General features: G+C 39.8%; 1 protein-coding gene across 1 annotated transcript in view; it reads left to right on the forward strand.

The window, feature by feature from the left end:
- Positions 1-605: 605 nt before the first annotated feature.
- LOC122559429 (synapsin-3-like) overlaps positions 606-27,739 on the forward strand; it is a 265,554-nt gene continuing 238,420 nt past the window's right edge. Inside the window, exon 1 of the mRNA XM_043708876.1 lies at positions 606-707. The gene's annotated coding sequence lies outside the window, so the exon portion shown is untranslated. The remainder of the gene's footprint in view (positions 708-27,739) is intronic.

A 27,739-nucleotide genomic window follows, 5' to 3' on the forward strand; every position in this document is an offset into this window, starting at 1 on the left:
AAAAGTTGAAATAGAAATGAATTTTAAGGTATCAAATGTGATGTTGTGGTATAATACAAAGGGGGCATTTATTAAACGGTTATAAAATGACTGAGACTAACATTACTGAAGAATTAGAAAAAACACAGCCTGTCTGTATTGTGCAGCAGGTTGTAATTTCCAAACAGAAGAATGTGGGTGAAATGAGGTAGCAACTGGAAAAGAATGAGTCACCTGGGAAAACAAGAGGACAGGAACATTTAAAATGAAATCTATAATAAATCTGTGTTTCTAAACGATTAATACTGCACAAGAGAATGATAGTAAACCTGTTTTTCCCATAGCCTAGCTGCAGGTGTCAGGTCATATTACCGGACAGCAAGGGAGAAGATGTTTTGCTTTCAGCAGTTAAATAATTGCTGGTGAGACCCAAGCAAATGGCCCAGGTTATCTTCCTGCATAATAAATAACTGTCTAGTATCTAATACGACTATGGGGAGGGAAACATAATTTAATTCGGTACATGTTGCAATTGGCTGATAGGCTGAAAGGGAGGGAAAGAAATGAAGTCACTGCAGACTCCCAGTTTGCACTGGGGTTTTGTGGGGTGGGGGTGTAGTACTGACAGAGAGTGTGTAAGAGCTCGGAGAGAGCTGCACTGTGGGAGGGTCTCCCGCAGAGTCCTGTTACAGTGCACAGATCGGCACAGGGACGATAGTGCAGAAGAGGTGAGATGTGAAGACAATGTAGAAATATGTGAGACAGTCTTTCAGCATCATAGGGCATGGCTGGAGATTTTCTTTGATATCGAAGTTATTGGGTGTGCTGCTGTAAATGAAACATATTTATGTGCTTTCAGAGTTTCTAAAACCTTACTGTACATGTTAAGAAATGACATGAAGTATGTTGTATCATGCAATCTAAACCTTGTGCACTGCACAGAATGCAATTTTTTCACCGCGATTTCGATTTTAATGAGGTATCTCTTTGCTATGGATACATTAATTTTGATTTTAAAAATAACAATTTATAAGCGAATGGCCGGGAACTGGTTGAAGGAAAGACTAACACTTCTTGCAATTAGGAATATGGGCAGGAAGCTGTCTAGTTTCTGAAACGATTTGGTGGTGGAGGTTGGAAACAAGCTGTGATTGTTTTACTAGCGGTGGTTCCACTATCGTGCTTATTGCTGTTGAACATACAATGTCAGAGGCAGTACTTTGAGAAGAGTGAGCGGTGTGTTTTATTTTGTGTAGGTGTGTGTGGAGGGTTTGTAGTGTGTCTGCCCTGCTGATCATTGTCAAGCATTGTAATCAGTATAGGACTGAACATGACAGCTTGCTGGGGATTAATGAGATGCGGCAACATTGCCCTGCAGAACGAAGACAGCAGCACTCCTCAATCCCCCCCCCACACACACAAAATGTATTTTAAGAATATTCTACTTTTTTGAAGGGCACTGCTCAAGAACTAAAGTTAATGATTTGAAGGAACCCCTTTTATTTTCTAATTGGAAGATTATCGTTGTTCAGCTGACTTTCCCTATGAATTTACAACCTGTTTGAGTTCCTCCAGTTGAGAAACAGCCAGTGATAGTGATAGTGTTGTTCCAGTGAGGGCACGACTATTGGAAATCTTACCCATTGATACAGTGCTGCGTCCACGTTCAGCAATTGCCTGGATTTGTGAATATCCCCCATGTTCTGTGGGAATGAATGAGACTTGGAGGACCTCGATCAATGGTTTTAGTTAATAATATATTGTGATCAACCATGCCAAAGGGTGAAGGAGTCTGGAGTGCTGGAGAAATTCAGCATGCCTAGCAGCATCTGTGCAGAGAGAGGTATGACTTCTTCTGAAAAGTCACAGGTGCTGCTCAGAGCTGCTGAGTTTCTCCATGTTAGTTTCAGATTTCCAGTATTCAGCAGTATTTTGCTTTTAGGTTAAAGAATTCTCTCGGCGTCCCTGCACCTGGTTGTTGACCAATGGTTGTTGGTGAACAAGTGTGGGTACCTTTGAGATAGATCTGGATTTGGCTCCAACACTGAATAGCAGCTGGACTCACACATGAGGGGAACACTTGGCTGAGGAGCCACAGCTGCCAGAAGTTGTTAGTATCAGAGAAACTCCAGGGGACTTTAAATTCTGGTGAAACAATTTTTTTAAGAATGAGACTCTTTAATTTGACTTCTCATTGCTAGTTCAATGCAAAGGAGCCAACACAAAATATTTAGCTTCCAATTGATCCTTTTTGTATTCAGGAGACACACTGCATTTTATTCAGCACGGGTTTTCTCTAATCTCACTAAAATCTTCCTTGGATGTCTGATAACTAACTGATAGACAGAGATCTGGGGGAAGCCGGTTTCTAATTCATTAGAAATGGTACCCTCCTTTGACTAACAAGAGGACATGAGAAAGTTTTGATGATAATCCATGCTTTCAGATTAACACCTTTCCTTGGGAAATGCCACATAAAGCATCCATGATCCCCTCGCAGTACTGTTGAGATGAAGTGTAGTGACAGACCATTGGTGTAAATCAATTTCTGAACACAATACAAATCTCATTAGAAAATGGTGGTTTAGACAGATTCCAGTATAATGCATATGGTACATTTCTAATTCTCATGCATGGTTTCAATGCAAATTGGGAACAATTTTCAGCATGAAGCACTCCCACAATTTTCCCCATTCTTGATATAAATAGACACACTGCCAGGAAGCACTTAGAACACATTGTGGAGTATTCTTGAGTTAAAAATGGAAGCATTCCCACATATTTTGTGATACGTGAATATAATTTGTGCTTGAATGCCTGGAGTGAGGTTTCACAGTAAAACAGCTGGTGCTGCAAGCAGTCGGGCACAACCTGTTTTTGGTTTCACTGCTCTAATAAGGAACAGACTGGTACCTGTATCACATGGCAGACTCATGGTCTTTCTGGGTAGGCTATTATTAGTATTATTCAAAACTACTGAAAGGGTCACTGGATACAAAATTTTAACTTTGTTTTCTGAACGTAGAAGCTGCCATACCTGCTGAGTTTCTCCAGCAATTTCAGTTTTTGTTTCAGATTTCAAGCATCAGGAATTCTTTGTTTTACTCTCTGACAGGGTAGTGTCTGGCTCTTATTGTAGCCTTTCCTCTAAACATTTGGCAAAGAGGGTGACCTGTACACAGTTATCAACGTAATCTGAACACTTTGCTTGTTTGGTTAATTTCCAATGGAGCATTTTGTTTTTTGTCAGCCCAGAACTAGAGAGAAGGACAATCCTACTCTTGGCCACTATCCAGTGAGTCTCAATGGTAACTACACTTTGTGTGGGATCAGGCAGCTTTCTTCCTTCCATTGCTGAAATGTCTCAACACTCAGTAGTTTGCAAAGGATTGAGCTAGTAGAACACTGTCCTAACAATACCACTGCCCTTTAAGGGGGAAGGAAAAAATGGTGGAGGAGGGGGGTGTGTGAACAACATTTAATATCAGATGACGGCTTTGCAACACCTTCTGCCCCTCCTCAGCCTTATTTCAGTGATGGTGTATCTTGCAAGGCAGGTTGCCATAGCAACACTGCCTTTTTAAAATAATTCCAAATAAATGATCAGTGTGTTTGAGCAAATGAACTAAGTCAGCGAATTCTGAATCGATATTCCTTGTGTTTTGAGGTTGCAGTTTCTTCCGGGTTGTGTTTGATGGACGAACATGTCATTAGCGCTATTAATGTAGATAAAAGATTACACACTCTGCTTCAGCTGACCCTATTGGTTCTCCTCTGGGGAGCTAGTGAAAAGAATTCTAGATTTCACAGTACTGCTGAGGTGGGAGGGGAGTTCCAGCCATCATTCTGAATAGGGAACTGTTCATTTAGAATGCTTAAATCTGCCTGAGCTGGAGTTGTTAAATGAGGCAGAAAAACTCTGGGGAGCAAAAGTGATGCTGAGGTAATAAATGTACAGAGAAGAATTTTCCCTTATGAAATGGATATAAAAACGCTTGAGGGCTATATTTTTTCCTCAACAAAAAAACACAGGGAATGGCTGTTTTTAGTCAAGTTTACGTACATGCCAGCCATTGGTGCTTGAAATTGATGGTCAGTGTGTTGAGAGTTTGGTCAGTTCCAACAGTATCACATCTGGTGGCAGATGTATACAAAGACGCCTGACTTAATGCTTCTGACCAGAATGAATACTCCATGAGTCATGGGTAGATTTCTGTCAACCGTCTATGAAGATAGCAATTCCAGGTCTTGATGTTGGGTTAGGATAGAAAAAAATAGGGGCAGAAATTGCTGGAGAAACTCAGTAGGTCTGACACTTCTGTGGAGAGAGAAACAGAGTTAATGATCATGCCAGACTTGCTGAATCTGTCCAGCATTTTCCATTTTAATTTCAGATTCCCAGCATCTGCTGTACGTTGCTTTCATGACAAGAAATAGGAGTCTGACTGTACATGACCACTTAAAACTACCAAGCAACAGAGTTACCTAATGAAGCCCTTTTATTTCCCTTTTTTTGGTTAAGAGGGCAGAGTTGGAGAGAAAATAAATGATGAGACTCCAGGTCCTGATCACCAGCAAAAACAGGTGGAGACCAGCGTTGAGCTCAGGATTAACACTGATTTTGATTAATCTTTGAACAGGCATTCTTTGATCTGATTAGCATGTGAGTGGGGTGTGGAGGAAGAGTGAGTTGGTATGTCCAGTCCAGTCCAATCCAACCCACCTCTTCACCCGTCCCTTCTCGGCACTCCCTCTCCCCAGTCATTTACTCACCCAACTGCTCTCCCCCACCCCCACCCCCATTCCAAATCACCCACCAGCCCAACAACCTCTCTGACCACTGATTCTCAAAACTACCCCTCCTTCAGTCGCTCACTCACTCAAGCTTCTGTTAATCACTCACTCATTCACCCCTCTACTCGCCAACCTTGTCCCACATTGTCTTATCCCCATATGCATGCATATGTGCAAGTTATAACCCCTGACTTGAGAGGTCTGCGGTAAATATTGCTGATGAGCAGTACCTGTGGTTGGAAAGGGACCTTATCCAAGCAATCCCCTGATTTAGTCGGCTGGAGCATTGTGATTGAATAGCTGATGCAAGATTAACCAACCTAACAAAAAGCTCTTCATTATTAACAGTGCTTGAGAACGACAAAGATTTCTGGAAGAGAAAAGTTTTCTGATGGTTCCAGTCTCCCTCCCCCCCCACACACACACACACACTCCCCAACCCAACATCTGACTAGATTACTTTTGGATATTTGATCGGCACGGATGAGTTCCATGCTGTACATCTCTCAGACTCTATGTCTGGCACCATCACCACCCTAATGGCCTACTCATACTCTGCTTCCCCTCCTGATGGCCCCAACTGTCACTGTCTTTCCCTTCCCAACCTGAGCAGGTACAACACATAGAGATTAAATCTTTTAAGAAAATTCTTTCATACTGTTTTGTTCATACAAAGAACAGAGAAAGGGAAATTATGTTTTTCATTCCAGTTCCCTCATTCTCAAGACAGAGTTTCACTGAAAACCTCCCAGTGCCCTTCCTGCAGACTCCTACCCTACCCACAGCCTTAAACCAATTACAGTACCCTGATCCCCTAATCAAAGGTGATTCAGATAGTGAACTAAAAAGCAGTAAATGTGGGAGAGAAGTGACCTCTGATTGGAGGAGCAGCTTCATGGAAGATTCCACAGTTGCACATGCTTATATTTTGTACAATAGCTTTTTGATCACATAGGTCCCTGCAGGCTGGTGGTTGGACAAGCCTGGTGCATATGATCCCATTGTACCATTTGAAGAGTAGATTTTTTTTTTTTAGATTACATTACAGTGTGGAAACAGGCCCTTCAGCCCAACAAGTCCACACCGACCTGCCGAAGCGCAACCCACCCATACCCCTACATTTGCCCCTTACCTAACACTATGGGCAATTTAGCATGGCCAATTCACCTGACCTGCACATCTTTGGACAGTGGGAGGAAACCGGAGCACCCGGAGGAAACCCACGCAGACACGGGGAGAACGAGTAGTTCCCCCTCAATTAATGCTGCTCAGAAAGCATGCTTACTTAGTGGCCTCTGGGATCTTGCTGTGAATAATTTGCTACATTGCAATCAGAACCGCATTTCAGAAAATCTATGTTGAATGTCATGCATTTCTGTTCTTTAAGAGTGCTTTATAAAGGTAAGTGTATTTATTTAAATGTTGTGCCCAATTCTAATGGTATATGGACATCAGCCAATCTGTTAAAGACCAGGCAGCAATCTTATGGAAGAAGCCTAAATGATAAATGGAGAGGTTGAAGTGAGCTGACCAGTTGCCAGAAATTAACAAAGAGACAGAACCGCAAATATTATAGACCTGAAATACAAAGGGGAAAGTAAACAACAAAAATGCAGAAGATTCATCAGCACATTTTAGAAAAGAGATAATTGTCATAATCTGCATGTTCTCATTATAGATGTGAGGTGAATGATGGTCCAGCAATTTTTGTTTTTATCTGGATTTCAGATCCTGGAGGGATTTAAAATATGTTTTCATTATTTTCATGTGAAAATGAAACCTGCATTAGCAATTTATTTTCTTTCCTATATGGTCTATTAAAAAATTGTGCAGGACTCAACTGCACAGCATCACAGCAAATATTATCCAGAATGTCATTTATGAATAACAAATTAAAAGATTATATTTTTTTCAGCATTTTTCAGCTATTCAACAAGAGTGCCGTGAGAGCTGTTTGTTTGATACCCCGCTGTGCATTGTCACAGTTTGAGGCACTGTGAGCTTGACCTTTCCACTGATTACTGTAGAGTCAGATAAACGGGGAACAAACAGATGGCAGTGGATGGAGTGTAAACTTACACCCTGAACAACTGAAAGCATCTCCTGGTCTGAATGGCTTTTTAAAACTCAGGTTTATGATATCTGGGTGATACAGGTTTTAAATACAAATAATAAAAACTTGCTTCATTTTAAGGATGGATTCAGTTTGACATTGTCCTCAATAAACAGGGTGAAAAACTGCATCTAATCCAGTGAAGCTTAATCAATAAGTTACCCGACTATGTCAAAACAGACTAATGTACATAGTTCATTTTGGAAAATTTTGTCAAGTTTTATTTTCGAAATACCCGATACTGTGTGTTGAAACTAATACAGAGCAGGGCTATAAGGATGAAGCAGGACCCGTTTTCATTTATGTGTAGACACCATGAATACGACTTATTTTCTTTTGTGTAAATAAGGTTGTGAGGTGATGAGCAGGTACAACACAGAATTTTCTTAAAAGTTGTAATCTCTTTCAGACTATTTTGTTAATACAAAAAAACTGAGGAAGGGAAATTATGTTCTTCATTCCTGAATTTTAGACATTGGGTAGAAATTTCCTGACAGTTTTATACATTGCTGCCAATTCTTTGGCAGGTTTTGGATGGTTTGCACTGTAACTGAGATGATATTCGTATCCTTTATGGGAAGGTTAACTTGTGCTGTGTGGAGAGTTTAAACTATTTTGAGGGGGTGGGCACCACATTTTGAGAGAAGAAACAAGGTGAAAAACAATAGTGCTGGAGGAGTAAATTATTGCAGATGCTGGAATCTGTGTTGTGAACAAAAAATGCTGGAAATCATAGCAGGTCAGGCATCCATTGCGAGAGAGCAAGCTAATATTTAGAGTCTAGATGACCCTTCAGAGGTCTGATGAAGAATCATCTAGACTTGAAATATTAGCTTGCTCAAATAGCACTGGAGTATAGAATAGATTGGGAATTGTAGGAATCAGATCGGAAGCATGCATAAGTGTATATCGTCTGGTAAATGACAGGTCATTGAACCTGCAGCTCTCACTATCATAAGACACTGGCTTCCTAAGCCAGTGATTGAGAGTTCATGTTCCATCTTGGATGTTTTGACTTAGGGCTCTCTTGTGGCACAGTGGTAGTGTCCCTACGCCTGGACATGCCCGGATTCAAGTTCCACCTGCTCCAGAACAGCTTGATTAGAAAAACAGATTATTAACAAAAAAAGACCTGCCTTAAAGAAGAATAGGATCGGGAACTTGAAGACCTTCATTACAAGTATACAGGAAAGATAATAAAGAGGAAAAAAGGGATGAAATGGTAATATTGAACAAACAAACTGCAGTAGTACTGGAGGAAAGTGCTGTATTTGAGGGATGAAAGTGAGAATCTATTTGATTAGAATTAAGTAATAATTGAGAAACTGTTAGGCTGCTAAGCATATTGTATAGTCCAAGAGTTTGTAGCCATTTTACTTAAGATGCTTCACTCCTGCCTTATAAAAGTATCCTCGATCTCTTTAAAGTGAGTCATTAATTGCATAAGTAAACAATTTGTTTTAATTTTTTAAAATGAAACTAGAATGGTTGAATAAAGCTGGTCTGAGTGGCCTACCTCATCTTGTAAGTATCATGAACTTGTGGAAAGGCCCAAGGCTAGATTGTGTCACCAATAAAGCAGGTCATCAGACTTGTAGGTCCCGTGACATTCAATGTATGGAGTGTAGAGAAATTCTGATGCACTGTGACTGGGAAACCTCTGAGCTGGTTACCAGCCGGGAAAATGTCTTCAGGAATTTACACCATCTTTTCTGATACAATTGTAAATATTCTAGCGCAGTAACAGTGGCATGTTACAAACTTGATATAAGCAGAGATGTTGACAAAATAATAATACCCAAAATCATTTTCTAAAAGTAAAGAGAAATAAAGATTTACAGGAAGTGCAGTTAATCTTTAATCTTTGGAAAGGTTGCAATCAGCATTTAAAAGGGCTCACACAGGAGGCCCAGATGTGGTATATGAAAATAACAGCCAGCTTTGTACCTGCTGCAAAATAAATACAGCTGCCACTGCAGTCACAAAGAAATATTTTAGTTATTCAATTTATTTTCCCAATAGCTACTGTGATGAAATTAGATTTGATAATAAGAGTTTGGAAGTTATACAAAGATGCATAACAGTGGACCTGGTCGTGGGCAATGAGATTGGATTAATTCATTATCTCCGTGAACTCACCTTTTGGAAGCAGCTATCATCACACCAGCAAATTTTTAACTTCTGTTCAGGGAGAGAAGAGTAGATCCAAGATTAGTATTTTAAATTTTTAATTAACTATATTTGAGGCCATGGAAGTGAACCTTGCTAAGTCAACTGGCAAATTAGGTTGAGGGATATAGAGATGCAGCAGATGACATTTTCTTTAAAGGGACTATTTTGGAATGCACTGAATAGATTCTTTCTAACAAGAACAAAATTCTATGGGAAGGACCTGTCGTCTGTGGTTAACTTAAAAAGTTAAAGGTAGTATCAGATTTAAAGGAAAGCATATAATTGTACGAGGATGGGTAGCAGGTCAGAAGATTGGACAGAATGTAAAAGAAAGCAAAGAATGACTAAAGCTTTAATGATAATGGAAGGAAACAATTGAGTGCAAGAGAAAGCTGGCTAGATATAAAGACCAATTTAAGTGTAACTTTTGATACTTTGTAATTCTTATTTATTTAATTAAGAGTTGATGCTATGGAAAGTGAATCTGGAGAATGATCAATGGAAAATAAGGAGGTGGCAGTTGAACTGAATGGGTATTTTGCATTGGTCTTTGCTGTAGAGAATATATGGAATACCAGAAAAAGCTGCTTCAGATATTGGAAGGTAAAGAGGAACTCTATAAAATTTACAATCACCAGGGAAGTGGAAATTAACAAATGTTTGAAGCTGCAGACCGTTAAGCCGTTGGGTTCAGATGGATTTCAGTCTAAGGTCTGGTTAGTGTCATGAAATCCAATTGCAATGTATAAAATTGTACCAGGGAAACCAACATTATGTGTGAAAAGTAATATTCAGACTACACTCAATTCCTAGAATTATGACATGGTGACATTTAATTCTGCCCAGCAATTGGGGAGTGGCTTAGTACAAAAATGGGTATTTAGTACAGGTCCCTGACACAGTTCGGTAGTCACTGAAAAAAATTTCAAGGACACGGTTTGTTTTATTGTAGGAGGAGAGAAATCCAGACTCTCTTTTACAAAAGTGGCAGTTAGCTGGCATGCTGGGAAGACATCAACTACACTGATTCTGGGCAGTGGGATGCAGTAAGGAGTGAAGAACAGGAAAAAGTTTTAGGCTTTAGACAGTTAAGAGTTGGAGTCAGGATTCGGAGGTGTGGAGAGCAGATTAAGTGGGAAGGTCAGTGGCTGTGTGTTTGTGGCAATGCGTAAGGGGCTGTAAAGAAACTTATGAGCATGATTACTTTAGTGCAACTCCAAGAGGGGGAGGTTGGGACTTGAGGATGTAGGGTTAGGTCTGGCTCTTTGATGCTGGCTGTTAGTGAAGAGCTGGAGTTGTGCTTGAGGATGAGTACTGGGTTGCAGTTTGAATCCAGGGGAGCGAAGACAGAGAAAAGGATGGCGAATGACCTGAAAAGAAGCAATCAATGAGGCAGGAAGAAATGACTCTTGAAATGGAGCTTAAATGGCAGATCAACAAAAGTGAAGATTGCAATTCCTTGGGAACTTGAATGAGATTTGATGACCTACTGTGTCTTTAACATCTCGGGGGAGTTGCCGAGAGATCTGTGGGATCTGTTTTGATCACATTTTGTAATTAATACTCACTGTGGGGTACTTGATCATGGTATATTGTGACATTTATGATATTAGCTATGGACATAGAAATAATTTGTACATGTAAATTGTATTATTGACCTAACTTAAATAGGAAAATATTGTTGTTTAAAACTGTGGAATCTTGTGAAATTCTTGTCTTTTGAAGGTCCCCACGACCTCTCCTTTTGTCTACTTTTAAGAATAAATACTGCCAGTCCCTAACCAGATTGTAATATAATTTGGTGCTCTCGTTCTGGATTATTACATAATATTGGAGGCCTTGTCTGAGGTCATAATTCTAGGCATAAATGTGTCCTTTTCTGATTGACAAGACAAAGTGAAGTGAAGCTTTGCTACCTGGCTGGAATCCAATGTACAGGGCTTGACTAATCCTTGCCCTGGGACATCTGTTCAAGCTTTGCATCTTCACTTCCACAGTTTGAATTGATTTCTTCATTTTCTTTGACCATCCATTACTAAAGTTGGAAATATTTCTGTCCAGAGCTATTTGAGAAGTTATGGGAGTAGACTGCGCCTTACTAGAAAGGCTTTAGTAGCCTGTATAAAATGCTGCAGCTGTGATTTGCCTCCAGCAAGGTCTTACCAGTAGGAATAAAGGTGACTGTTGATCCATGTAATATGTTTAATGGCTACTACTTCTAAATTGAAAACAAGTTACAGCAGGGGTCACATTCTTAAGATAAGCTATAAATGTACATCGTACAAATGCAACTTTTCCAAACATCTACAACATTCAGCGACTGTAGTTATGGCTGTACCAAGTCATCCACTGAAGCTGTCTACAACATGAACCAGGTAGCTGTGAGTGCTTGCATTCTGTACCTGATAGACACCATTTTCGAGGATGTCAGTCGAAAAAATACATCCAGATGCTTGCAGAGCTGAATCGTCAACTTCCACACCTTTGGTTTTTTTCCAGGGGTTCACCTAACATTTAAATACATCACCGGCGGACTCTATCATAATCCTCAATGGAAAGAGGCTCCATTTGCTAATGATGTCAGGTGAAGGATTCAGCCAGTAGATTCTGAACATTGGAGAAGCAGTCAGTTATAACATCTATCATTTCACTGACCATTCAGTGGAAATGATCAAGGGATGAAAAGGTAATGCCAGAAAAAAAACTCTCGTTCAACAATCAACAATTAAATATAGTCTGTTTTGATTAAGTTTAAATTTTCTGTTCATCAAGCAACAATGTAATGAAAGACCAGAAGTCATTTGTCCTGATAGGTCCGTGCTAGCTTTTTGTAATCTAAACTCCGGAGTCCTGCTCCCATTCCTTTTTCCTGTCATCCTGGAAATATTTTCTTTTCAGTTAATTATTCCGTTCTCCTTTGAAACCCCTAACTGAATCTGCTTCCATCGCACACCTCAGGCAGTGTATTCCAGATCCTACCAACCATTGGGTTTTTTCCTTCATGTTACTGGTGCTTTATTTGCCAATCACATTAAGTTGGTGCCCACTCCTTCATCCAATGGGAAAATTGTCTCCTTTATTACCTTTGTCCAGGCTCATCATGATTTTCACCACTACTGTTTCACCACTACTTCTCTCAAACATCCTTCCCCTAATGTGAACGACCTTCATTTCTCCAATGCAAACATGTGACTGAAGTAATTTGCACGATGTAATATCATCAGTGCACAACAAAAGTGAATAGTGAAATGGAAGACCTAGGTGACCATGTCCTTTATGCAAAGCAGCAATCTTGGGCAGCTGAGTATCAGGTGAAATGTCAAAATTTCAGAGAAATTGTGCAGCATACTTATATTGTTAATGGAATAGTGTCTCCTTGTGAACTGTAACATGGATATTATCATGGACTAAAGCCAACATCAGTGACCCAATGAGGAGATAGAATTCCTACAGTATGGAAGAAGGCCATTCGGTCCATTGAGTCCACACAATCCCTCAGAAGAGTGTCCCTCACAAGAGCATCTCTTCCAGGCCCAGCTCCTATCTCCATATTTCCCATGGCTAATCCACCAAGCCTGCACATCCCCGGACACTATCAGCAATTCACCACCGGCCAATCCACCTAACCTGCACATTTTTGGACTGTGGGAGAAAACCGGAGCACCTTGAGGAGACATAGGGAAAGTATGCAAACTCCACACAGCCAGTCGCCCAAGGCTGGAATAGAACCTGGGTCCCTGGCACTGAGGCAGCAGTACTAGACACTGAGCCATGGTTGATGCCCAGTTTTGGAACTCATGAGGCTGCTCACAAACTTGGCAATCTATTCACCAGTAATAAAAAATACATAAAAGCTGCCCTATAAAACATATTACATATATGTATGGACACCAATGGATGAGAACAAGAGTGGACCTCGGATGAAGGTATTAAATTGGAGGAGGGCCAACTATAATCAAACTAGGCAAGAATTGGAGAATGTGGATGGAAGTGACTGTTAGTCAGCAAATCCACATCAGACATGATTTTTACTTTGTATTTTATAAATTTTTTGGTTAAAAACAAAAATACAGAAGAATAGAGATAATACAATATTGTGATATTACAATAATGTTAACGATTATCTACCTACTGCTCTAGGTTACAGTCATCTCATACTTCATTTAGTTTGATTTTATTTTAATTTAAATGAAATGAAATGAAATTACATTACATTACTCCATTCACCACCACACCTCCACCAAAGCTCCCATGCACGGTAGCAACAGTTATTGTATCCATATTTACTAAGCCTCCTCCCCTCCCCCCGATGTCCCCAGACCACCAAATCTGATCCTCACAGCTATATATTTTTTCTTTTTTTTTCTTTTTTCTTATTAACCCCCACACTACCACCTAAGTGCGGTAGTGCTTATTTTTTCCCCAGCACCCATGGTGTGTGTGTGTGCAGGTGGGAGACACAGTGAAAGACACAAAGTGCACGAATCTTTATTCAATTTCCACCACCAGGAACCTCACAGTTATATAAAGGCCTAATCAGTAATGCTGATAGGTCCGTGTCTGTATAAATTAAAAAGGGCAGGCATATCTTAAATTGCTTTGTTCTGTGGTGGCACCATACTTGTAAGATAGTCTTGGGGGATGTGCTCCATTAGGAGTCTGTGCCACCCCAAAAGATCTGGGGTTTTTTCTGATATCCAGTTCATTAATATGTTCTTCCTAGCGCAGTGTGTAAGAATGTTAAATAACCTCTTCCTGAGTTCACCCAGAGAGGGCAGATTTGGCAGTTATAAAAGAAGGGATACTTGGCCCGCCTTAACTTCAATTCCCAGCATCTTCTCCAGTTCATTCACTATGACACCCCAATATCTGCGAATCTTGTAGCAAGATCAAAAGCTACGTGTAAGGGTGCCTGTGCTAATTGTGGAAGTCTTTTAACGACAAATTGATTAGAGGGCAGGATAGGCATGTTCTGTGAAAATAAAGAACAGGAATGGCAGAATTCTTGGATGATGGGAAATTATCAGCTTAAACAAAAATAAGAAGCATACCTAAAGTCTAGGCAACTAAAAACAGATGAAGTCCTTGAAGAATATATGGAAAGTAGGAAGGAGCTCAAACGGGGAGATAGAAGAGCTATAAGGGACTATGAAATGTTCTTGGCCAGTAGGGTTAAGCTGAGTTCCAATGCATTTTGATACATGCATTAGGAGCAAGAAGGTAGCTAGGGTAAGCGTAGACCCAATAAAGGATAAAGGAGGGGGTTTATGTGTTGAGCCAGAAGAAATGGGTGAGATTCTTACTGATTACATTAGTATTCACCAAAGAGAGGGATGTGAAGGATTTTGAGGTTAGGGAAAGGTATGTGAATACTCTCGGGCAGGTCAACATAATGAACGAGAATGTGTTGGGTGTCTTGAAATACATTTAAAGTTGACCAGTTCCCAGTGCCACATGGGATCTGTCCCAGGATACTGTGGGAGGCAAAGGAGGAAATAGCTGGGGCCATGATATCTTTGTATCCACTTTGGCCTCAGATGAGGTACCAGAGGACTGGAAAATGACTAATGTTTTTCATTCCTTTTAAGAAAGGAAACAGAGAATCTATGTAACTACAGGCTGGTGAGCCTGATGTCAGTAGTGGGAAAGCTGTTAGAGAATATACTGAGAGACAGAATTTGTTCACGTTTGGAAACAAATGGACCTGTTAGTGATACGCAACATGGATTTGTGCAGGCAAAGGTCAAGTCTCACCAACTTTATTGAGTTTTTTTGAGGACGTGATCAAAATGATTGAGGGAAGGGCAGTGGACATGGTGTGCATTGACTTTAGTCAGGCATTTGATAAGGTACCTCATGGCAGGCTGGTACAGAAGATAGAGTCTCATGGGATCTGATTGAGCTGGCTAGATGGATACAAAACTGACTTGGTCATAGAAGACTGAGAATAGTGGTAAAAGTGTGCATTTTGGAATGGAGGGTGGTAGAACACACTGCCAGTGGAGAGTGTGTAAAAATGATTCACTTGCTAAACCAAGTGACCAACGCTTTGGAATGTCATTACCCAAGGACAAATTTAAAAATCACACAACACTGGGTTACAGCCCAATAGGTTTATTTGGAAGTTCCAGCTTTCAGAGCATGCTCCTTCATCAGGTAACTAGTGAGGCAGGATCATAAGACACTTAATTTATAGGAATAGATCAGTGTCATGTAATTAAAACGATATATGGAACAACCTAGATTGCTGTGAAGTCTTTCATCTTTTTGAATGGGTTGCAGATTTTGGTTCATTAATATGTAAATCCCAGAAGTACTTTTAAGTCACATTCTTGAGATAACAATGTTTCATACAATGCTCAGATGATGCATTAAAGGTGTGTTACCCAATCTTGAGTCAGACTGGTTTTATTTCCAAAGTAGGAATTTATAAAGTATTACATGGATTGACTGCCTGCAGATTGTGCACTTTTTGAGCAAAATGGAATATATCTGCAAATGCAAATTCACCCCATAGACGTGTGGGTGTGTGTGTGCACAGGGGGAGAGAGTGAGTGTGTATGAGGGAGTGTGTGTTTGCATGTGTGTATGTATGACAGAGTATAAGCCTGAGAGAGGGTGTGTGTGTGAGTGACAGAGAGCGTGAGTATGAGAGAAGGTCAGCGTGACTGTGTGTGTATGTAAGGATGTGCGTGAGTGTATATGGTATAATGGAATCACCTGTAGTGTGACATGAACCCAAGGTGTCGGTTGAGGCCATCCTCATGGGTACCAAACCTGGCTATCAGCCTCTGCTTGGCCACTCTGCGTTGTTGCATATCCCCAATGTATAGTCACCTGAAGATCCGAGGCCGAATGTCCCTCATCACTGAAGTGTTCCCTGACTGGGAGGGAACATCCCTGTCTGGTGATTGTTGCATGGTGTCCGTTCATCCGTTGTCATAGTGTCTGCTTGGTCTTGCGAATGTACCATGCTTCGGGGCATCCTTGCCTACAATGTATGAGATAGACCACATTGGCCGAGTCACATGAGTACCTGCCGTGCACGTGGTGGGTGGTGTCCCCATGTGTAATGATAGTATCCATGTCTAAACTCTGACATCTTGTAGTGGTTGCCATGACAGGGTTGTACGATGTTGTGGTCAATGTTGTCCTGAAGGCTGGACAGTTTGTGAACAGTGGTCTGTTTAAGGTTTAGCGTTTATTTAAAGGCGAGAGGTGGAGGCGTAAGCAAGATGCTTGTCCTCATTGATTAATGTGTTGCAGGCTGCGAAGAACGTGGCATAAAACAGTCCATCTAACATTTTATAAATTCCTACTTTGGAAATAGAGCCAATCTGACTCAAGATTGAGATACAGACAGACTCTAATCTCACACCTTTATTGCATTGTTTGAGCTGAAATATCATTTTTAAAATATATAAAGCCTTAAGTTATCTTGAGAATGTGACTGTAAAGAAGTTCTGGGATTTACATATTAATGAATCAAAACCTGCAACCCATTCGAAAAGATGAAAGGCTTAACAGCAATCTAGGTTTGTTCAATATATCATTTTAATTACATGACACTGTGTCCTTTTGCTATAAGTTCTGTGACTTGTCTTTCACTGTGTCTCACACCTGCACACACACAACATGGGTGCTTGGGAAAAATAAGCACTATTGCAGTAGTGTGGGGGTTTTTTGAGAGAAAAAATAAAACGAGGAGATTAGCCACAGCCAGTGTACTGTGAGGAGGGAGAAAAAAAAAATGTGTCTTATGATCTTGGGTCCCACTAGTTACTTGATAAAGGAGCAGCTTCCTGAAAGCTAGTACTTCCAAATAAACCTGTTGGACTATAACCTGGTGTTGTGTGATTTTTAAACTTTGTCCACCCCAGGCTAACGTCGGCACCTCTGTATCGTGATTACCGAAGGATTGTGAAAGGTCAGGTACATAAGCAGGTGAGAAGACAGTTGTCTGGTGCTGTAACATTTGCCCAACTCTTTCAACATCACTACAAGCAGTCAGCTTCCAGTGGTCACAGCCACCGCTAACAGTCTCCCAGTTGTCAGTGCCATCACCTTCATATATTGATTTGAAGGTGTCTCAAGTGGAAACAAGGGTACCCAGGATGTCACAACAGAGGTCAGTAAACAGTATTGAAAATCTTTTGGATGGGGAGTCATCCTATAATAAACATGATCGAGCTAGCACAGATGTCATTGACTTTATCATGAATGCACATTGATAGTTAGCAGACTCCAGGATTAGTGTCATTGTCCTAGGAGAAAGTGAGGACTGCAGATGCTGGAGATCAGAGTCAAGTGTGGTGCTCGAAAAGCACAGCTGGTTAGGCGGCATCCGAGGACCGGAGAATCGATGTTTCGAGCATAAGCCCTTCATCAGCCTCATCACTGATGAAGGGCTCCGACCTGAAACATCAATTCTCCTGCTCCTCAGATGCTGCCTGACCGGCTGTACTTTTTCAGCAGCACACACTCGACTAGTGGCCTTGTCCTGCCAAGTGACAGCATGGATACATCTGAGACAGCGAAGATGGAAAACTGCTCAGTCCTTTCTCCTCCCTTGCATATCTTGTCTCAGTCTCATTACTACAAAGGAATGCGCTGAGGTCACATACTTGGAGGACTCTCCATTTGCTGTTGCTCCACATTCTTATTAAGCTTGGATATAAAAGCTTCTTCATGTGGCAGTTTCAGCATCAAGTGACAGACAATGGACCAGGCAGGATATTGCCAATACTGATGATTGGTAATATTACAAGCTGGACCATGACATCTGTCTGCCTGCTGCTGATGGTCAAACTATTGATAGTTGTAATTCTGCCCATGTATCTCTGAATGGTTCATAAAATATTAGTACAGCATCATCCCTGTGAACTCTCAAAACAGACCTTGTTGCACCTTGGTCTTGGATCTCAGGTGAGCAAGGCTGAACAGTTTTCTCTCGCATCTAGTGTGTCAGTAGATATCCTCTGCAGATGACCCAAGGTAATGACAGGAAAGTGAAGAATCTGCCAAAACGTATTGGTGCTCGATCACAAATTTGCTTGATGCCACTCCAAGTCTCAAAGGATTCCAATGCTGATCCATCATTGTTAATCTTGCTGATCATGTTGTAAGGGAAAGAGGAGATCACATTGAACAACTTCAGCAGGCTGCCAAACTTTTCCCACCTGGTCCACTGTCTGGTGAAATTGGTGAAAGCTAGATATGGGATATCATCTTTTTTCACTGCATTTTTCTTACAGCTGTCAGGCTAACCAGATTATGCCAACTGTAACTCTTCTAGTTCTGAAACCTTGTTGCCTGCCACACTATTTTATGTAATAAACATTCCCAATCTTCAAGTGAACAAAATGCAAAGCAGAACAGGAAGCCTCTCTGTCCTCATTGAAAATCACTACATACAGCGAAAATCCTGTGCATTGTGTGATCAAAAGCGACACATTAAACAGAAGACAGATGTCCAATAATCTTTATGTTCTGATAGGCACAGGCTGGAAAACATCAAGCCAAAATGTCTCAGACAATCCCTACAACACTACATGGACTCCTTTCTCTTTCTTCCATTTTTATACTTTCAACAATTTTATGCTTAACTAAATCCTGTAAACATGCTTTAAATATATATTTAACATAGATATACTTCTCAAATAAGCATATGTGTTTGAGATGAGAAGTGAAGCAATAGGTAAAGATGTGAAAATGACCTGTGTGGAGTGGTGAATGCCAATTCGGGTTGACATTAGCTTGGAGATTTCCGTACATGACCATCTAACTTGAAGCATTCCACCCAGCAATTGGCCTTCTTCCCAGCCTCAATATTCTATTGAATAGAAGTGTTTTTTTTTTAAATAAAAGTAATGTAGCTTAAATAAAAGCAAAATACTGTGGATGCTAGAAATAAAAACAAAGTGCTAGAAGCACTCAACAAGTTTGGCAGCAACTGTGGACAGAGAAAATAGTTAATGTTTTGAGTGGAATATATCTTATGATCCTAGCTGATGGTACTATACTGGCACATCTGATCCCAGAATGAAGCCCGGTTTGATAGATCTCTTTTTTTTAAATTAAAAAAAGAGTTAATGTGGTGGTCATTCATGTGAGTCTGCAGTGTTTCTTTAATGACGAACAGAGGAAAACTTTTTTGAAAAGAAGCAATCTGGATATAGAATGCAATTAGGAAATATAGCCATAAAACAACTAACAAAGCAAAGTTTCAACCCATTCGCCATTAGTAATTCCAATATGGAGACATTATCCCCTCTTTATCAAAACTTTACATTCAGCATAACTGATCCTCCCCAGTTTGTTTCCTTGTGTAATGTAAAGTCTTCTCATATAAATATTGTAAAGCTGAGAGCATAACTCTTTTCAGCTCTCATCAATCTGTGAATTTCCAACTAAATGCTCCTGGTTTTGAAGTCTCTGAAACTAAACTTTTACACTGAGATAAGTGCAGTTTCTCTGAATTGCCTTTTTTTTAAAAGGGGCAATTTTATATATTTGCTTCTGTCCCCAGTCAAGTCACTTCCAGACTACCCTAAAATAAATTCAACCTCTGGGTTTCCTAAGCTAAAGTAGGCTGTTTGGTGTGATTCACCCAATTTGGGACCTGTTGTTTGTAATTGCATTAAAGAAGTTGAGCGAAATATATCAGCCTCTTTCTCCTTACCTTAATTTATTAATTTTATGTAAATATTTAAAATCTTTCTGATAACTGATTCCATATTCTGTCCCTTTTTCATGAACTTCCCTTTTTCATGAATTCCCCTTATTTCTGTCTAAATTTATTGGCCTGAGATCCAGTAAGAACACTATCAGGAAATAATCCAAGACATACCTCATTTGGTATCTGTTTCTTTTACCTCCACTGGCTGTCCCATAGCACTCTGTTAGGTGAATTGTTTTGAACCAGCAAGGTTATTTCCCAAAATGAAATGTAATTCCTTCTATGGAGATTTATTTCACTACTACAACTACAATTTTTCAATTCATTTAAATTGCTCTTTAATCCAACTCTGTATAACAGGATTGGTTTGTAACCTCCACACATGCAGTTAACACTTTTTCCTTTTATTAACTCCTTAGGAAGGCAAATGGTATCAGGAACTGAATTGCTCCAGTGTCTCAATATCTTTTAGTTTACCTGGTCGATTTGAAACCCAATAACTTTTTTTGTGGACGTAAAAATTCAGAACCTCCTGTGTTGACTCAATCCATAAGTAAAGGATGAATTTCTGAACCAAGAACAAGCTAACAGCCTTCAATGTTTAACCTACCTGTCATTGTCCACCGCAATTGGAAAAAAAATCTTTCATTAACACCGCTGAGGTCCTTGCATTTTGACCCAGACTGGATTATGCTACTGCTCTGGAAGGATAGCCTGACTATTATTTTTTAAAGTGCTATACTGTATAAACTACCATCTATAAGTCATTTTTATAATCCCAACTCGAAGAATGATATGTGTGGATTAATCAGATATCTTTTGTCACAGGGTTGTCTTTAGAATTGAAGTATGGAGATTTGATGGGTTACATGTTATTGAAACATGAGAGGGGGAAGAACGACAAAGGAGATGATAAAGGAGAAGGCAGAGAACCATTTTTAATGAAATTGATTTTTGTCATGTTAATGATTATGATTTAATGATGGATACTTGACAGGAATTGACCAACTCCATGTGTGTGTTTATTTAAAACTGTAAAACACACTGCAAGCCATGAAGCAGACATGAGCAAATGTGATTTTTTGTTTGTGTACAGCTTTCCAGTACAAATTAGACTCACATGCAAGAGCATACGCACAAGACATGGCACCCTTAAAGGTGAACTCTCTCTTAAAGGCATAATACACAGTAAATCATTTTCATTGGTGCGTCTCACAACAGCGTCCAGGAGATTCATTTTTAACTCCTGTAGACAGTCCTGTAAGGTTGTCTTACTTTCTAAGCCCACCTTCTTCTCACTTCTCCCTGGGCTTTTGCTGCTACTTCAACCTCCATTTTGATTTTCCCCTTTTTCTGTCTCCATATCATTCTCTTCTCTTGTACCCACAAACAACAACGTGAACATGTAGGTTGGAAAGTCCATGGGTGGAATGCTGCAGCATACCCCATTCTCAGATGCAGTCTTGGGGCAGCTTGTTGCATGTAGAGAAATCAAGTTTTTTTTGTTTTGAAAGCTATGTTGCAGTTTGTTGATGCTACTGACTTTAAAATGCCACCATGATTGCCCAAGCTGTACTTGTGAGACCTCCTGTCACACACAGTTGGTGTTTTGTGGAAGGTGTCCTGCGGCCTACCGCAGCCTTTCACTTAGAATTGTGATGCGTCAAGTCGCTTTGCAGCAAAAATAATAATCCACAGAACACAGGAGCTGGATGTTTGTCCCGGACATGTTTGGCTGGGGCTTCTGCTCCATTGCTGCTTTGAGGAAGGATTAGAGGCAAAGAACTGTATTCATTAGCCAGGATTTCCTATTGAAGACTGTTGCTGCTTGACTGACTTTATGCTGAACAACTTTTTAAGAGCCTGCCACCTTGAGTAACACAGATTGAAGATGTTTGTCACTACATTTGCTGCAGCTGCCCTCTTGAATGAACAGACACATCTGGTTTTCATAGTTTATGACCACCTGGAAACAGCTGCCAATTTCAAACTTCTTTTATGAAAAAAAATTGCATTAAAAAGCTAATGCTTATTAGGTTACTGCTGCTTAGAGACCAGTGCTTCATCTCTTCTTTTAAAACAGTCTAAAATAGAACAATCAGCTAATCAGACTGCATGTACAAAGAAAGGAGAATCTGCAGTACTTTGTCCTTTTATTGTTTAAGCAGCACGTTGATTATTTTCCTTGCCTCTGCTGGTCAGGTATTGAATCTTTTTATTGTCGATCCCTGATCCAAAAGAAATTAGGGAAGGAGGGATATCACTGTGACATTAATTCCTTCCATGTGTTCCAAATAATTTTCCAGGGAGTGTTATGTTTGCACATAATAATCATTTAAAATTAATTTTTATCACACTGAGGAGAGTTGCATTTAATTGGTGTCTCTTCTTGACATCTTATGATCTAAATGTGAAATTGGTAATGCTCAGATACTCAAAACTATTTTGTTTTAAAATGACTAGTCAATTTTGAACTAAAGCAAAAATGCTGAGACACTGCCAACAACAGTTTTAGCCATTTAAAAATGATTCCAGAGAAAGGGATTCTGGACAGGTAGATATGCAAAGCATATTTCTTCTGTACTTTAACATGCATTCTTATTGTATATCATGCATTTATACTCCAGAAGATCCCTGATCTATACACCTGACCTTTGATCCTCTGGGGAGGTAGGGCATGGGGCTGGCAGGTTATCACCTCATTGATTTGCTCCTGCACTCCCCAGGCCAAAGTGGTCACCCACATGTCTAGGTTAGATATGATCGGTAGGACATTCTCTCTTGCTGCTTGTCCCTCTCCTGTGGCTACATTCATACCTGCTCCTCCCTGAAGGAGGAGTTCATGATGCCCTTTGGTACTCCTGAGGAGTTTTATCATTAGTGGATACTAGAGAGTCTGGACTGCAGTATCCATAATGAAGACAGTATTCTTATTTAATTTGATAAAGTTTCATTTATTTCTTATGACTGGGTATTTATTATTTGCATCACTTTAAAAGGGGGTGTCCATTTTTGCATAGAATTACACCAAATCTACATCCTAGAAATAGACTTCTTGGTAAAACTAGTCTGTTTATACTGCACAAGTTATCCTCCAGCCAATTCGCCACATCTCAGGCCATCTTTCTATTTATTTATTTTTCTCGTACATGTCTAGTTTCCTTTCATTCATCTAAGCTATTTGTCTCAATCACTTCTGGTGTTAGCAAATTCATCTTTCTACACACATTCTAGCTTTTAAAAACAAAAATCTCCTTTATAGAAGCCGAGGTAGGCCATTCAGCCTTTCCAGCCTGATCTGCTGTTCAATAGGATCACAGCTGATTGTACAACTTGGCATCCTCTATCCACTTTCTCTCCTATCCTTTAATCCCTTTAGGCATAAGAACTAGGGGCAATTTCCCTACTGGATTTATTAATAATTATCTTGTACTAATGAACTCTTGATTTGAAATCTCTCACAAGTGAAAAATTCTCTCCACATCTACCCTACCTAACCCATTCATTACTGTAAAGATCTCTATCAAGTCACTTTTCTTCCTATAGAATAAGGCACCAACTTGTCAATCTTTAATGACAGGTTTTTTTTTCTCAGTTTAGGTGTTATCTGTGTAAATCTGTTTTTATTATTATTGTTTCTCCAGCATTTCTATGTCCTTTTTGTTGTTTCGAGACTAGTCACTGTACTGCCTGGCCAGGGCCCTACACATAGTCCACCTGAACTTATTACTTTTGAATTCTATACACCTATATATCTTTTGTTCACTTCATCCCAAGCTCCCCTTGCTCGTCTACCCCAGCCTTTTCCTTTATTTTCTTCAGTACACATGATGTCATCCTAAGTGGCAATTAAAGGTAGAGGGTCCCTGATGGGAACAAGCACACAGAATCTGAGAAGCTGTCTTTTATTGTTCATGTTATTGGTCTCTGTTTACTCATTATTAAACCTACTCTCAGGTAATGGAAACCTCCAAAACATTTGGATATGTTGGTAGTTATGACTTTCACAATCATTGTTACATTGATTAAACTCCAGTGTTTAGTTGTAAAGTGCTTTAACTTGTTAATTATTTTACTGTATTTGTTAAATTTTGTCCCTACTTCAGTTTGTCGAGCAGGCTTGTTGTTGGAGCTGGTTCTCATCAGTTTGAAATTCTGAGCGTGGAGGTGATGTGTTGCTGGGTAAGGGGATGGACAGTGAGGTGTACATGTACTCTAATATTATTAATTGAACACTAGAGGATATCCTGTTTGGGAAAGGCACATTTCACTGTACATAATCTCTACTGTTGAAGGTTATATCTAGAAATAGCTGTGACATTGCCACACCTATACAACAATTGTATTCCCTGATATATTCAAATTACTTTGTTAGAAAATCTTGACCAAAGTCTACCACTAAGATCTACAGATCAATAATATGGTTGGTGACTAACCTATTTCATGTTTATTTTAGCTGTCAAAATAATAAATTATGGTCAAAATTCTGATTTTGTTGACAGGAAGTAGCAGTGACAGAAATTCCTGGTCAGCCCTCAGTGAGTCTCTACCATCACTATTCATTATCTCTACACACTACATCATGCATGTCAAGTGTATCTTGCCACAGTACCTCCTGGGGAAGGGGCTGAATGGCCCAGTTTGCTGGACAGCTGGACTTGATTGGTGTCAACAGCATGGAGTTTGATCCCTATCTGGCTGTGGTAGATTTGAGACCAGCCTTCCCTTCCTACCCTTGGTGGAGGGCATGGTACTGTGGGTCAAAAAAAACCTTCAAACTAAAATTTGGGACGGTGAAGGACAGATTATGTAGCGGGGTTCATGACCGTGCCCAAGAACTTGGAACAAATCAGGTAATGGATGGCTTGTCCTGTAGAAAAGCAAATCAGAAAAATAATACTATGAGGCTCGCAGTGCATTGGCAGCATGTGGGTGTGTGATTATAATGCAGTTCAGTGCAACTAACCCAATCCGACTGAGCTCATGTGTTATTTTAGGATGAGTCATTCTTTGTTTCATCTCATGGCAAACTGAAGTGACAAACAAGTCATATGGGGAAAGTTTGGATTTAAGGTTGTGTCATTCCCATTGAATGAGCACTCCAGATGCAGCTAGCTCTGTCAGTGGGTGTCTGGTCCTAGCAGGTCATGGCCTACTATGTGACTCAGCAATTTCTCAAAGTTATGGCAAGGTCATGCCTAAAAAGATTTTCATCTTCTCTCCTTAATCGGAGAGTCTAGAATTTCATAACTTATTATCTTTATTGACAAAGTATTTATATTTTATGATGAGAGGATTATTTATTTTGTTCAGAGATGTCTTGATCTGGAAAGGACTATTGTTTACCTTAAACCTCTCTAATTACTTGTATTCATTGAAAACCCATCTCTTCCATCAACTTGTTGTCACTTTCTCATGTTTCAATAACTCTGAAATGCCTTGGGAGTTTTGTTCTTTGTGAAAGATAAATTATAAATTGTGTGCAGGAAAGGAACAAAGTTATACATATTTTACAATATTTTTCATTCTACTTCCAATGATTTTCTTTACAATAGTATTTGCCAAATTGTGGGGAGGGAAGGGGTTTAGTGAATATGTTCTCACCTGGAACTAACCTAGTAAATGACCTCACTCATTCCAAATATATAATTACACATTCACCAAACAGCTATGGACCTGAAGAAACAACTTAACTGAGAGAGCCACAAATGTTGTGGTGCCGATGTATCTTTTTTGTCATTTAGTGTATAATTACTAATAGAGTTAAGAAGATTGTGGATTATATTCCCTGGTGAATTATGACAATGGTTTAATGTGCACCAGTTGTTTTATTACAATAACAGTACGTAGCTGAAGGCATCAATACTTTATTCACTCATTATTTTAAACATGCTGTCAAAGCTGCAATGAGTCATTTAGGGATAAATTATCCGATGACTTATAGAGTTAAAGTTAAAAATGTGATTTGAGAATGCAAGGTTGTTAGGAAGCAATCCATTCATCTCAGCATTGAATAAATAATAACATCACCCAAAGATTCACCCTGAAGGACAGTGATGTGTTGAAATGTTTAGTCAATGTCGTGTCAAAAGATAAGCTTACGAGGGGCATAATGAAAATAATGCCTTGTTTGATAGATTGAAATTACAAAAGCACATTTAGATTTGCAAATATTCTTTCACTTGTGGAGATGGAGAAGACATGTAAACTGCTTAATTTTCACTTGATTATTTGAGATTTAAGGGCACAATTTTCTGTTCGCTGAAATTTAGTGAGGGAAGTGATGAGAGAGTGAAATAATGGATGAGTTGGCAAAGAGATACATGCCCTGTTCTTGCCACTTTACCATTTAAGTGCTGGATGAGAAGCTCCACCGACTTGACTCACCAGCAATTAGGGTACATAAGTGATCAGTTAACAACCAGTTAATGGCCTCGACTCATCACCTTCCAGATTATCTATCTTTCTGGCTGGTAAGAAAAGTGGCTAGTCCCTCCAGGCCTTTTGAAATATCATAAGGTAGTTCCTGAATGGGTTGTTGCTGCATACTGTCCACTTTCTCCCCTTTGTCCTCAACTTGGCTGTTGTTGCGAAGTTAGAGTGTAAAGTGGGGATAGCACTGCATGGCCCCTTTTAAAAGATGGTGTTTTTTTTTGTGCTTAGAGATTCAAAAAGGTTGTCTGTGGGTTTGCATGTGCACCGAGAACCTGAATTGAAACATTTGTATCAAAAAGCTGTACTGTTAGCAGGCAAAACAGCATTTTTATCAAAACAACAGTCTTTTGAAATTGATTGGCTAAATTTAAATCTGGTCCTTAGCTACCAAAAACCTATTAAATTTAAATCTGATGGTTTTGACAACCTAGGACCAATCTGATAGTAAAAATATTAATAGGTCATCAAGGGTATAAAAGATGGGGGCATTTGGAATATCGTGGAAAGCTAACTGCCAGTCTGCCAAAGACAACAACTCTGAGCTCTACAGAGAGAAATTGGCTCTCATATTCGTCTACATATTAGAGAAAACATAATCTATGTCACATCAGTACCAACATCACAGAAGGCATTTTGAACAGAGGAAAATGATGGAGGAGGTCAAGAATACTCCGGAAGACGTAATCTGGTAGAAATTTCAAGAGACTCGCTAGTATTTTTTTTGTATATGACTGGGAATTGTACTTATTGGAACAGTGTACCATTAGAATCTTGTTTTATTTCAGGTATAGTTAATAGTTAAAAGAGTTGTATTTGGATTGTTAATAGGTTAGTTAATTTGCTCACTGTTAGAGTTGGGTAAATAAATTGTTACTTGTAGCCTGTAAAGTGAGTGTCAGGCATTTATTTTACTTAACCACTAGAAGTTGCTGAAAAAAATGGATTACACCCCTTCTCACTCCTTTTTAACTGATTGGAAGGCAAAGTGCTCCTCTCTAGGTGTTTTGGTTTTAGTTATCAGAGGTGGGGGTTAGCCTCCGCTTTATAACATTATGCCTTGACATAACATTCTATCATCCACAGCAGACATGCCCAGTGGAGAACTCTCTATAAGAAGAGGGTCATTCCTCTTTTCATTGGGGATCTGGGGTGGAGGGTGTTGCACATGGCAGTATCATCCAGTAGAAGGCTACGTGGGTTCACCATGTGCCAGGTAGTTTTTGTGGCCTGGAGGAAACAGTGTTCTACCTTTCTGTTGAATACTTTAATTTGCACCCCCTGTTTAGCTTGTTAAAAGGGCTACTTTTAAATTTCTTGTGACACTTGGCAGTATCATCCAGTAGAAGGCTACGTGGGTTCACCATGTGCCAGGTAGTTTTTGTGGCCTGGAGGAAACCGTGTTCTACCTTTCTGTTGAATACTTTAATTTTCACCCCCTGTTTAGCTTGTTAAAAGCTGAAAATGTGTTGCTGGAAAAGCGCAGCAGGTCAAGCAGCATCCAGGGAACAGGAGAATCGATGTTTCGGGCATAAGCCCTTCTTCAGGGCTTAACATTTTCAGCTCTGATC

The sequence above is a fragment of the Chiloscyllium plagiosum genome, chromosome 19 (genome assembly GCF_004010195.1).
Source record: "Chiloscyllium plagiosum isolate BGI_BamShark_2017 chromosome 19, ASM401019v2, whole genome shotgun sequence".
NCBI classification, from domain to species: domain Eukaryota; kingdom Metazoa; phylum Chordata; class Chondrichthyes; order Orectolobiformes; family Hemiscylliidae; genus Chiloscyllium; species Chiloscyllium plagiosum.